Source organism: Oryctolagus cuniculus, chromosome 16 (assembly GCF_051225735.1).
Source record: "Oryctolagus cuniculus isolate XC-2025 breed Fujian yellow rabbit chromosome 16, ASM5122573v1, whole genome shotgun sequence".
Lineage (NCBI taxonomy): Eukaryota > Metazoa > Chordata > Mammalia > Lagomorpha > Leporidae > Oryctolagus > Oryctolagus cuniculus.
Genome location: NC_142882.1, coordinates 63,881,171 through 63,893,728, shown reverse-complemented (window position 1 = coordinate 63,893,728; position 12,558 = coordinate 63,881,171). Strand labels below are relative to the sequence as shown.

Genomic DNA, 12,558 nt, shown 5'->3' with positions numbered 1-12,558 from the left:
TTGGTATTATCAGGGTAATATTTTAGCATTTTATAGAAATGGATTGGTTATTGCTGTTCAGCAAAATTTTTATTTAAATTATCAAATTAGCTCTTTTCTACAATTAGTGGTTTATACATACAGGAAAATACTGAGCAATAAAATAAGGTTGTATTTTTGTCTGAATTTAGTTTCTGCACAAATTAGGTTGCAGGGCATGTTGTCCAGGAATGTTGGAAATACACGGTCAGTGTAGTTTGCCTAGTGGTCATAGTTCACCTTTCAAAGCTTCCTTTCATAGGAATTAGAGAGAAAATAGTTGAAAGAATCTGTTGGTATTGAAGGATTGGGTTTAAGATTGAACCTGCCCTTTTGATGGTAGTGATGGTTCACTCTGTCCAGGTACACCCTTGAGTTTGTCTTCCTAGTGAGGCGATGGGTTATTGCTTATACTCATTGAAACTCTGAGCACATTATTGTGATGTGACTGGCTTCTGATAAAGCCAATTTCTTCACCAAGCGACAAAGTAAAAATAATTGGGTTTAAACAGGACTCAACCTAGAATTCCACATGGTGACCCCTTGGCACTGTGGGTGCCCTCACCTTGCGGTTCCATATTTGACCCTCAGTAGACTTTTGGATCCCCTTTCAAACCCCTGTGGTTGGCCTACCCCCTTGCATGTCTTGGATCATGACCTCACCGGACTTGACTACTTAAATCTCTGGTATCTTCCTCTTCCTTCCTGCTTGTCTGAGTAAACTGAGTCTGCTTCTCTTCTTAAACTCTGTTGTTTCTCTCTGCTCAGCAAACCTTCCACTTCCCCTCATCCCTGGCTTGTCCTGTTTGGTTGCTGTGTGATTCATATTGTCGTAAGAGATCAGGGCATATAGGCTATCCATGAGCTTTTTGATCTGCCCAGGTTCCTGTAAATGAGTGAGCAGAAAGAGCAGAGAAAATAGGGACATTTAACGTTTAACCGTTTGATAGAACAAAGCAAGTCATGGATTTACCCTCCACAAAATGTCATAGGTCTCCATATTGAGAATATGAGACTAATTTTTTTTTTCTTGAAGGGTGAAATTGCACATGGAATTGATGTGTTTCAGAGTTGAGAGAGGTTGGTTTTATTCATTAGATCTGAAAACTAAGAAACATGCAATGATAGCCCAGAGGCTTCCTTTTTCCTAGTGGCAAAGAAGCCATCTCCCAGTTAGCATCACTGGAAGAATATCCTAGTGTTGGCCCAGGCGCATTTTGCTACCATATTGCCAATGGACATATTTGGCAAGACTGAGCAGAGAATTTTGGCACTTCCATTTTTTTCCTTTTGGCATGATTTTTCACCAATCTGCAATTCTGGAATGTGTTTCCATGGTATATTTGGAAAATGTGAATTGGCAAGATGGTAAGCTTTCAGAATGTCACCAGCTATCCCTCTGAAGGCACTAAGAATTATCCGAGGAGCCGCATAGTGAGCCTTGTTTTTCTGGCCCCGGTGTGCCTCTCAGCTCAGGCCATGTTGTTTGATCTTGCCTGTGATGCCACAAGGACTTCATGATCTTGACTCTCAAATGCTGTGAATGCAAATCAGGGTCACCCAGTAGAGGTGGGTGCTCTGGAGAGAAGGGGAAATGGATGGCTAGAGATCTGTTTGCAGATGAGGTTGCACTTTGTAGATCTAGTTTTATTTCAAAGTATTTCTAAGTTTTGCATATATTTTAGGCATTTTTGTGGACAATACCAAAATAGCAAAGTACAGGAAATGAAGTTCATCATGCTGGCACTTCATATTTCATAGCTCAGTCACAGGATGCTGAGAGAACACTTCAGCTTTGCTCTGCTCCTGGCCTGGGGGCTCTGAGGCCTGGTGCAGTATGCTGCTTGTAGTGTTCCACAAATGTCTGGGTTTGGACTCTGAGTCCCCCACTTCCCAGATGGCCAGTGGAGACAAATGACTTGAATATGATAGGCTCTGGTTTTTCTGGCTGGACATGGGCTGCTCCACTGGCATTGGCTGTGATCAGCACTGCATACGCGATTACTGTTGCTGCTATATTCCTATGGTTGTCCAGGCCTGCCTGTCCCACAGAGCTTCACCTCCTAAGACTCAAAGATAAAGCCACAGAGTAGCAGGCTTGTCTGTTCTGCTGTGGCTCATCTCTCCATGAGAATCAGGAAACAAAAAGCAGCGGTCTCTGTAAGGGGATATTTCTGTGGATTTATTGACTGTTTTGTCTTAGGGATAAAAAGATATGTGAAAGTTATCCTAACCATGTTTAGTTGAGGTTTTGCATATGTTTTAATTTTTGGAAATGAACTGTTTAAGACTTTTAGAGATAATTATATACTGATGGGCCCAAATAACTGGAGAAATAACTCTCCAGTGTCTCTTGAATGAAATAAAGCAGTTGAGTTGAGCCGATGGCAACCATGCCTGTGACCCATTAGTGCAGAGGCCCTACTTTTGACCTCACACTCTTATATCCTTGGGATATATGATCTGGAGCAGCCTGCGGTGGGCCTGTTTCTGTTATGGAGGTAAAGTCAGTGTGTGTGTATGTGTGTGTGTGTGTGTGTGTTGTGTGTGTAGTTCCTTAAGAGGACAAAGGTAGTTGCAGGTGAGCCTGTTGAAACACACACCCTACTTATTCGGAATTTTGACCCTAATGACATGATGATGAGAACAGACCACCAACCAAAAATGGGGTTTATTGTAGCATTGTCACAAGGTATGGGAATTCTTCCCATCACATTCACTGCCTGCAATCAATGTGCATCCTGATGAAACAGATGTCCAGACTGTGGAAGCAACCTGTTTGGGACCAGGGCTTGGGGAATGTTAAGTTTGGCTATATTAGTGTCACTTCTCTGTGGCAAAGTAAATGGATTCATCTTACCCCCACCTCATGGTAAATGCTAAATGTAAAACGTGCTCATCTCAAATAAGACCAGTTAATGGGCTAAGGAAAATTTGAACTTTATTTCCTATACTTTGCTATTCTAGTATTGTCCACTTTATTTCTGATCCAAAAATGCATGGCTTATCACCTAATAAAATTATTTTCTAATTTTTGAATTCATTTTAAAATATTACAAAGGTATGTGAGTTACATCAGTTTAGTGATAATACATTTAACAAATCATATGTATGAAAAAGAATACAATTTCTTTACATTGACTCTGTGCCCAAGAAAATGCAGGATACATGGCACCAATAGTTCACATCTAGAAGAAGCAATACAGGGTATGAGGTGAGAATGAAATGAAAAGACATGACTTCGTTTATTCAGATACCTGGGGCAGGGTTCCCCCTGAATTTTCCAGGTATTTGATGTTGTGATTCCTTTTTATTATTTGTACAGAGCACAAAATAAATCTGAAGGAGTTCAACTTGGTGATGGGCTAAGTATATGAAGTGCAAGTCCATTTAGTTTATACAGAACAATTTTGTTTGAGTTCTTAAGAGCTTGACAAGTAGTCCACAGATTAAGCCAATAAAATCTAGCTTTCCGTTTTTTGAGATTCAGCAGCAGTTTTGTATGTGCACACACATACACACACACACACACACCTCTTCTTCGCACCATCTTCATCGCACCATCTAGAAAAGGAAGAATAACCAATGAGGCCACATTAACTAAATTGAACAGCCAGTCTGTGATCTCCATAACAAAACTATTAGACAAGTTTCCATGGAAAAAAATTCTTTAGAAGTTGGTTCAAAGATACTGTAACTATTTTGAATGAAGCTACCACTCTGGAAATGTCAATAAAGCTGCTTATTATTCCGAACTAAAACCACGGTCAGCGAGGTGAACCACAGAGCGTACTTGCTAGCTTTCAAGTAGATGGGGAATGGGAGTAGAGGTGAGAAATCAGATAAAAAAAATTTTATACATCTTCCTTTGTTTTAGAAATGAGTTTTCTTGGAAAAAAAAACTACCTGAAAACAATATTTGACATTTTGCTTAGTGGCCATAATAATAAATGATCCACCTGCCTTAGTGTTGGCAGGTCTAATAGTATCTCTGACTCCCTAGTGAATGTGATCTTTAAGAACTTGCTTGTTTCTTCATAAACCTGCTCACTGTACAGCAACTGAGCACCAGACTCTGCTACAGACTCCCCCTTGACTCTTCCTTCAGGTGGCAGGTCCAGCAGGAGTTAGTCATTCTAAAGAAGGTGGCATTGTTGTGGTGCTGTGGGTGAACCTTTTGTGGCTGCCTGGAGTAGTGGGAACCTCTACTCGGGAAGATAAATGCCCTTCTGCATGTTGTACTTTGAAGATTAAGGGAAGATTACTCTTTCTCTGCTTTAGGCAAACATCACTTAGCAGTGATTCTCAATCTGTGGTGTGGTGTAAGAATGCCCTGGGTAGGGTGGGCATTTGGCCTAACACTTAAGACAGCCACATCCCATTTTGGAGTGCCTGGGTTCGATACCCACCTCAGACTCCTGATCCTAGCTTCCTGCTAATTCAGACACCAGGAAGCAGTTTTGATGGCTCAAGACTTTGGGTTCCTGCCACATCATGTTGTCGGCACTGGTGAGTGAGCCAGCAGAGAGAAGCCTTTTCTTTCCTTCTCCCTCTCCATTTTAATTTCCCTCTCCCTTCCTTCCACCTGCCCTCTCTCTCAAATAGTTTTTGAATGAAAAAAAAAAATTCCCTGAAGTGCTGGAAAGATGTTTATAGGATCTACCCCTGAGATTTCTGGCAGAGGAGGGGTGGAAGGGGACTCCAGGGATCTGTATTTTAGTAAGAATTCGAAGTCAGTGCCTAGTTGATGGTCTCTGTGCATCCTGTGATGAGAAACTAGAACTAGAATCCCTGTGTTCAAATCCAAAATGTACTACTTTTTAAAAAATTTAGCCTCTTTATGGCTCAGTGATAATAATATTTCACGGGTTTGTGAGAATTAATTTGCTTAGTCAAGAACAGGTGCTTAGAATGCTAATTATGCATGTCTTGAAATAGATTGTTTCAATCAGATTGATAATCTGCCAATATGTCAATTGAAAATAACAAATATATTGAGGTGGTGTGTTGAGAAACAAGGAGTCATTTAATGGAGCATGGCAATGCTTGTAGGGTGAAAACAAACTCCTTCACTTGTGTCTAGGAGTGGCTGCTCTGTCTTCACACCATTGTTACAATCATTCTCCACATTTGGATTCTTCCAAGTTTTCAAAGATGCCACACTCCCTTCTAGCTTTTGCACGTGCAGATAGTCCCTAACATCTAGATACTCTTTCCCTTGCTTTCAAGTCATTAGCTTTAACTCTTCCTATTGACTTTGACCTAAATATCACTTCCTCCAAGACACTTTTCCTGACCAAGTTAAGTTTGTTCACGATTTGTGCTCACAGCACATATAGCTCACAGGTCTCCTTCATGCTTCATATCACAGTGACCCTTTAATATTTCATGGTTCCTCTGCTATAGCCTATAGGCTGCAAGACAGAAGCCATGTCAATTCATTGTATCACCAGTGTAAGTCTCTAACATGTAGACATTCACAAAATAATTGTTGAAAAATATATTAAATTTTGGTTGAGGGGAAGACCTTGTTGGAATGAGATGTTTCTGCATTAAAATGTGGGGATTTGGGCAGTTTCAAGAGGATGAGAGGGTAGAGAGTGGGTGGGTGCTCCTATGGCAAGGAGAATAGGCAGACCATGTTAAAATAAATGTCCCAGAAAATCACCAGAGAAAACCTGAGCTATCTACAATCCTGAAGGGTGGAGGTTATTTGGCCAAACTGAGAAAAAATTGCTAATATTGCAGTTGGGTGCCTAGCAGACAGAACTCAGGTTACATTTCCTTCCTAAACTCATAGTGGCATAGAGACAAAATGGAAAGCCAGGATTCCAACTCTGAAAAGAGCAAATCCAATATCAAGAACAGTGGTTCAAGCTGAACATTTGGAGATGGGTGAATGTGATTTCAGAATAGGGAGATCCGGGGCTATGGTGCTCTTTGGGACAGAGGATGTGTAGAGAATTGGTCATTCGCCCTGGCCTTAGGGGCCAGAGCCATGCAAACAACAGCCCTCAGCCCCCTCCTCAAACTGATCCGTGCATTAATGGACTGAGGGTCTCGGGCTTGCAGAGGAGGTTCTCCTGGAGGCTGTAATGAGGCTGTGATTGATGGCCACGGGGCAGGAAATAATTCCTCTACCTTCTTCACTTCCACCACTTTCTATCAATCTCTGTAGAACTGAGGATTTCTATGGGCCTCTTTTGTGGAATTGCCACCATCACATCCGCCTCTGGAGCCTGACCAGGCCATCAGCCATCCCTTGCTCAGTGGCGGCCCCTGCTGCTAAGGAGAAAGATGGCAGCATATCCAGAGTCCCGTGAAATTAATTCTGGTCATGCAATCAGAAGAATTTGGAGCAAGCGGGGGCGGAGTCAGAGAGGATGGAAATGGGCTGAGAAAAATCCAGGGAGATCCCCAGTGTTGGGGCGCCTTGGTGAGGTGCTAATTCAGGACAGAGCTAAGCCTGAAGACTGTGTGCTTGCAAAATCTTTTCAAACCTCCTGGTTCAAGTGCTTCATTTCAAAGGTTTGCAGAAACCACTGCAGCACTGAGAAATACCACTGCAAACTTTTATTTGGGGGCTTCCAAGGCTTTAGACAACAGATATTTTAAAAACCTATCCCCAGTAATTATCTAGAAATTGCTGTGAAATTTAATTAGGGGTGGAGGCTGTTAATGTTTGTTTACAACCTGAGTGGGAATCAGAGTTACAGATCCTCCTGGGACCCCTGCTGTGATGCACTGTCTTGTGCATGCATTCCTGAGTATGTGAGCCCCTGTGGGGTGCGTGGCTGATGTGTTCACAGGGAGGCAGTGTATGACATTTCTGGACCAAAGCTGGATGTGAAGCAAAGGTGGAAGTAAGCAAACTCAGAATCAAATCAAAGTGGAGAAGAGGGGAAGGGATGAGATTGCAGTTGATTATGGGGTCTGGCAGCAGATGTTCTACACGCATCCAACTTGCTGCAGCCAGTCTGTTTCCATGGCAACAGAATCAGTAATTATTGAGCCCAGGCACTCCCCCCTACTCTGTCTCCCAACAAGGTGGAGGCTGATGAATATGAACTATCTCCAGCCCGCCGCTCGTTCTTGTTGTTTTCTTCTTCCTCCTCTTATTTATTTGTGTTAGTTCTTTATGAGAAAATGTGGGATTATTGAGAAGCATCAGGAGGGGAGCTATACTTGTATTGACAAAGAGCATGGGGTAGTAAAATAGAAATGAAGTGATTATTTTTCCCTTGTGATACTATCAGAGAAATGCTCTTCCCAGAAAAGCCGATGATCTCTGAAGATTCTAAATAAATGAGCAGGAGTTTCCCTGAAATGGAGGCTCCCTTTGATTGGCTGATCTCTCCACAACTCCTGCCAATCGGAGCACCCCTGGGCTCCAGCTCCATAAACATAAGCAAAGCTACATGCTTATTCCTCTGGACTTGGAGTGAATGCCATTCAAAGGTGTGCGGCGGGTCTCTGTTCACATGGCTCAACTGGAAACCTGTTTCATGCACAAGCTCGCTCAGGAACCGTCTGGTATTCCGGCACATTGTTCTTCTGGGTGGCGACTCTAAGTCATCTGGTGGAGGCAGCAGCTTAGACGCGATCTTTGTAGTTGGAAAGATGGACTTAGGGGAGCTTGGTGAGTAAGCATCACTCTTACACATCTGTCTGCTGGCATTAGCAGCCTGAGCTAAAACGTAGCTTTGTCCTATTGTTTGCTGAGAAAACGGGATTGGAGCAAGCACATGGAAGAGCAGACATCCAAAGCTCCCCATGTTGCAAGAGACTCTGTATTCTAAAGGCTGCATGCTTTGCTTGGGTCTGATCAGGTTTGTAGTTGACTGTGTGTTATACTTGGACATTGCTTGTCTAGTTCAGATTAGTGTAAGGAGCAGAGTTTTGCTTTCTCCTCCTAGGTATTCATCTATTTCAAACAAAAATACTTTTAAAACTAAATGAGTAAGAGTCAACCCTGTGTACTGCTAGGAAGAGAGAAAAGGGTGCAGGCGCAGAGCCCAGGGCTGCTTGATTGTGTTTCTGGTGTTTGCATTGTGAGGAGAGATGTTATTACAATGATCTGTCAAACACCTCTGCAGACCCCAGCCACGGAACGAAGCTTCTCTTCTCCGTGCACCGCTGTTCTCTGGTAGGGAAATGTGCCGCTGAGCTAGGTCATGTCCCTTCCTTTCATGAAGCCAGCCTGCAAATTGAATTTCTTAAAAAATTAATTGCAAGAATGAGCTGAAGTGCAGGCAGAAAGATTACAGCAGTGAAAAAGCGTGCTTTGAAATGACTCTTTTGCATCCTTTCAAACCTCGGAAAACCAGAAAGGGCTGGCAAAGTTATATTCCAGGATTGGCTGTTTGCCAGGGAAGGGATGCTCTGAGCTATTGCTGTGTTCCCTGGGGTTTAATTTTCCGACACCGGTGATGAAATTTTCAATTTTGTTGGGTAGAAACAGGAAGAACAAGAAAGCAGTATTGTAAACAGGCAGTGGAAGGGCAGCATGCAGAAGGAGAAACTCTTTCCCTTTAGTGACCCTTTAGCTGCAAACTTAAAAATATATGTGGCTGGCAAGTCTGAATCTAAGCACAACATAGGATTCCAAGGAGACTGTAATGCTTCTTAACATGGAGAGAAAAGGTGTTGCTTTCGACTGGGTGCAGAGTGGGGGCTGAACTTGGGGCTTTCATCTCTGCCTGAGATAAGTCTTCTGTCTTTCCTGTCTGATACTGCTTTTTATAAAATGCATGTTAGAAAGTGGCACAGCACAGTTGTTGTCTTCTATTTACAGTCGATTGGGTTGAAATAACAGAGAGGAAAATAAAATAAAGCATTATGATCTTGTTTATAAAGAAATGCATGTGAAATAGTTGTACATGAGAAATCTTGCTGTCTTGTCCTTTTTTAAAAATGTCCTTTTGCCAGAAGAGTTGTGGGTTTTCACGTGGCTCTGTAATGGAATTTTCTCTATGCTAAATGGGATCTGTAATGCATGGTTAAAGAAACAAAAGAACTAGGAAGCATTGATCTGTACAAGACCCAAGGCAGGGTGAGGGCAGTTGGGTGATTGGCTGAAAGACACCTTCTGCTCTGTGCCCTTTAGAGAAACAGACCTGGCACTGCAGGCAGGGGGAGAGTTCCCTGACCATAGGTGACCGTGAACTGGGGACATCTGCGCTTGCCAGATCGGTGACATGCTAATTACATAAAGGCCTTTCTTGAGAAGTCAGTTGGCTGCTGGTTGCAAGAGACTCCAGAACCATGAGCCCCTTTGAGAATTCCACCTGATCAGAGGTGCTTGTGTGCACATGAACCCTCCCTGCTGCATTTCTCTCCTTCCTGTACCGTGATGCATGCACAAGTGTGAGGAAGTCGGGTTCCTAGAGGATTTGCATTCAGTGCCGATGATTCTCCATCCTCCTTTAACCACTTCCCTCCCCCAGTAGTGTCACTTTTCGTAAGTGAAGTGCTGGCACCTGTTGGCAAGAACGAGAGAAGAAACCAGCCTTTTATGGAAGCAGTAAAAATGGGGGGACATCTAAAACTGTAGCTCTTAATCTGTGTCTGGGTCATGGAGATCTTTAAAAAGTGGAAACTATGAGCCCCCTCCTGCTCCCAAGAAAATCCATTTATGCACAGTCGTATAACACTCAATAATTAACACTTTCAGGATGAAGTAGGATGTCTGTCCTAGGGAATATCCAGGAATGCACATTGCCCTAAAATTCATAGTCTTCTTTATTCAAATAGATTCTCTAAAGACTGCAGGAGCCCCATCACAAACAACTGCTGGCTTTAGCAATGACATTGATACCTGAACCAGGTCCTGGCTGTTCTCAATTATGGCTCCAATCAAGAAATCTTAGAACTGACTCTGGAACCTGGTGACTCTCCCTCCTAAGCCTGGCCAATCAATCAAACTAGAATCATGGAACTTGAAATTGAAAGTGCTCTTTCAGGAGCCTGAATGAGAGCTTGGCTCTTGTAAACATTCTGTTCATTGCTGAGAGAGAAGGCTTCTTCTCACTGCCTCCCCTTGGCATTTGGAGCAGGTCGGGTATATTATAAATATATAGTAGAATGAATTCTCCTAGTTTTTCAAGGGCACATCAAAGTTGGCCAATACAAGTCAAAGAGAATATAACTTTGTGGGATCCAATCCCTAGCATTAAGGACTAGGAGTTTGAAGGATGGAATTGCTCAGTTCTCCGAGTAATTGAAGTGAAATCAATCACAAGAGAGGTAGCAAATCTTTCTTGAGTAGTTCTTAGGTGCCAGACATTTTCCAATGCATTCTACATGTGGATATATTAACTCACTTAGTCTTCACCATCCCTAACAGGAGTATTTCATGAAGGAATCATCTCACCAAAATGTAAGGGAACTTGCCCATGTTGACCTAGCTAGGAACTGGAAAATGCTTGATATTTTATCCATATTGATTTGCCTATTGCTACATCTGTAGATGGAGGAAGAGTGAGGAGACAGGGCAAGACATTTTCTTTAGCTTGCTAGTCTGTCTGGTGAAGTCAGGCCACAAGTAGGTGCATTAAATAGTCATCACAATAATTAAAGTAAAATCAAGAAGGTATTCTGGGGTGGTTGAGTGCATTAATAATGATATTTAGAAGAAGTTTGCTTAAATAAAAGGTCACAACCAAAATGTACCATTTCTTCTCCTCATGTTGTGTGATGCACAACTTCACTCTGAGAAGGGTATTTGCAGACAAGACCAGATCCTGCTGGGCCAACTCAGAGAACTGGTAAGTCACTGATTTCCACGGCCATCCGTTGCTTGCATTTGCCAAGAATGATGTGCCAGAACAGTGGTGAGCGTGGTGAAGAACCAGGAATAGCAGAGCAGCTGGTTTGGGGGTTTACGTGACCCACATTACTTGCGGGAATCACCAAGGCTCCTGTGCTTTCCAGATACCTCGGGAACTCAGCTCTAAAGTAGATTCCGCCAAGTGAAAAAGAGAGCAACTGAAGCCTAAGGGAAGATTAGGTCTGGGAATCCTCCCAGGAAATGGTTTCCAGCTGTGCTCCTCAGAGTTTTAGGAGGGATACTGATGGCTGCCGCGGGGAAGTGGAGCTGGGTGGGAGTGTGAACCCTCCACTCCCACTTCAACCACAGCAACTCCACTTTATCTGTCATATAAACTGACATGCACAGTGAAGATGACATTAATGAAAAAATGAGAGAGGGAGTTAGGTTGCTAGAAAGAAAGGAAAAACTATTGCTCTCATCAGTATTTCCCATTTGACAAATAAAGAAGTAGAAGAGAAAAGCATATAAGCAAGATCACACTGCTAAAGAGAAAAGGAATTGGAAGCAATTTTAGTAGCAGATTTTAAAAACATGAATTGTTTGCTATGTTTGCCTACTATACACCTTCTAGTTTTACACTAGGTGTATACATGTACAGAAAACAATCTTAGAACAATATGGAAAATGTCTTTTTAACCAGCACTATTAAATGGAAACACAAATATAATACAAGTTATAGATATATTTTCATTTGATTTTACAACTCACCTTAAAAAAATGAAAAGAAACAGGTAATTTGGTAGTTTATATTATTTAACCCATTCTGTTTATTAATTTCAACATGTAACTACAAAAGTATTGATGAAATATTTACATTGAATTTTTATGTTAAGTCTGAAATCTGACATGTGTTTTACACTTACAGAGTAGCACAATTTGGATAGAAGATTTTCACAGGAAATCTGTCTTTAGATTTCATAAAATTTACAGCTAAAAAATAGATTCATGTATGTAAGTTGTTCCACACATACTTAAACATTTTCCAATAACTAAATTGAAACCTGGTTTTTAAATTTAAATTAGCTGAAATGAAATAAAGTTTTAAAATCAATCACACAGTCACACTAGCCACTCATTTCAAGGCTTCTTGTTTAGTGAATACTCTCCTGGACAGTACATTGCTAGACTCTCAGAGAACTCTCTGTACACTTGGCCAGTTACCTCTCCACTATCATCATGCCATGGCACCTTCATCGCCTTTGCCTCCAAGAGGTACATGGAAGACTTGGCTCTGGTAACAGAGAGAAGAACAGAACATTAGTTCCATAAATGTGTTCATATTTGCCCTTACCCATTGCTCCTAGAAAACTCAACATACAGCCAATCTTGGTTTGGCCTGGGGAGTTAAAAAGTATACCATTTCCTGTTGTAAGAAGTCAACATTCATCCTTCTGTGGCATTTTCAGTCTCTAAATATGTTAGCTCTGCCATTCATGTGTTTGGAGACTGTTTCCCTTGTCTTAATCTGTTTTGTGTTGTTACAACAGGATGCCTAAGAATGGATAATTTATAAAGAATTTCTCATGGTTCTAGAAGCTAGGAAATCCACATTCCCATTCTTGTCTGTTGAATTGAGGTCTCCCTATGTTGATCATGTTTGGGGGTGGGGACCTGGGGAGGTAATTAGGTTTAGATTGGGTCATCAGGACGGGGCTCCCATGATGCACTTGGGAACTTTATAAGAAGGATGTGGATGCCTCCTGCACTTA

The 12,558-nt window shown here is 42.0% G+C and overlaps 1 protein-coding gene across 15 annotated transcripts in view; it reads left to right on the top strand.

Annotated features, from left to right (window-relative positions):
• The window catches only part of ELMO1 (engulfment and cell motility 1), a 574,098-nt gene that overhangs the window by 424,533 nt on the left and 137,007 nt on the right, over positions 1–12,558 (top strand). Inside the window, exon 1 of one of the 15 annotated variants that reach the window (XM_070059731.2) lies at positions 7,404–7,657. The exons of the other annotated variants lie outside the window; for them this stretch is intronic. The gene's annotated coding sequence lies outside the window, so the exon portion shown is untranslated. Of the gene's footprint in view, positions 1–7,403; positions 7,658–12,558 lie in introns of those variants that run through there. 15 annotated transcript variants of the gene reach the window in all.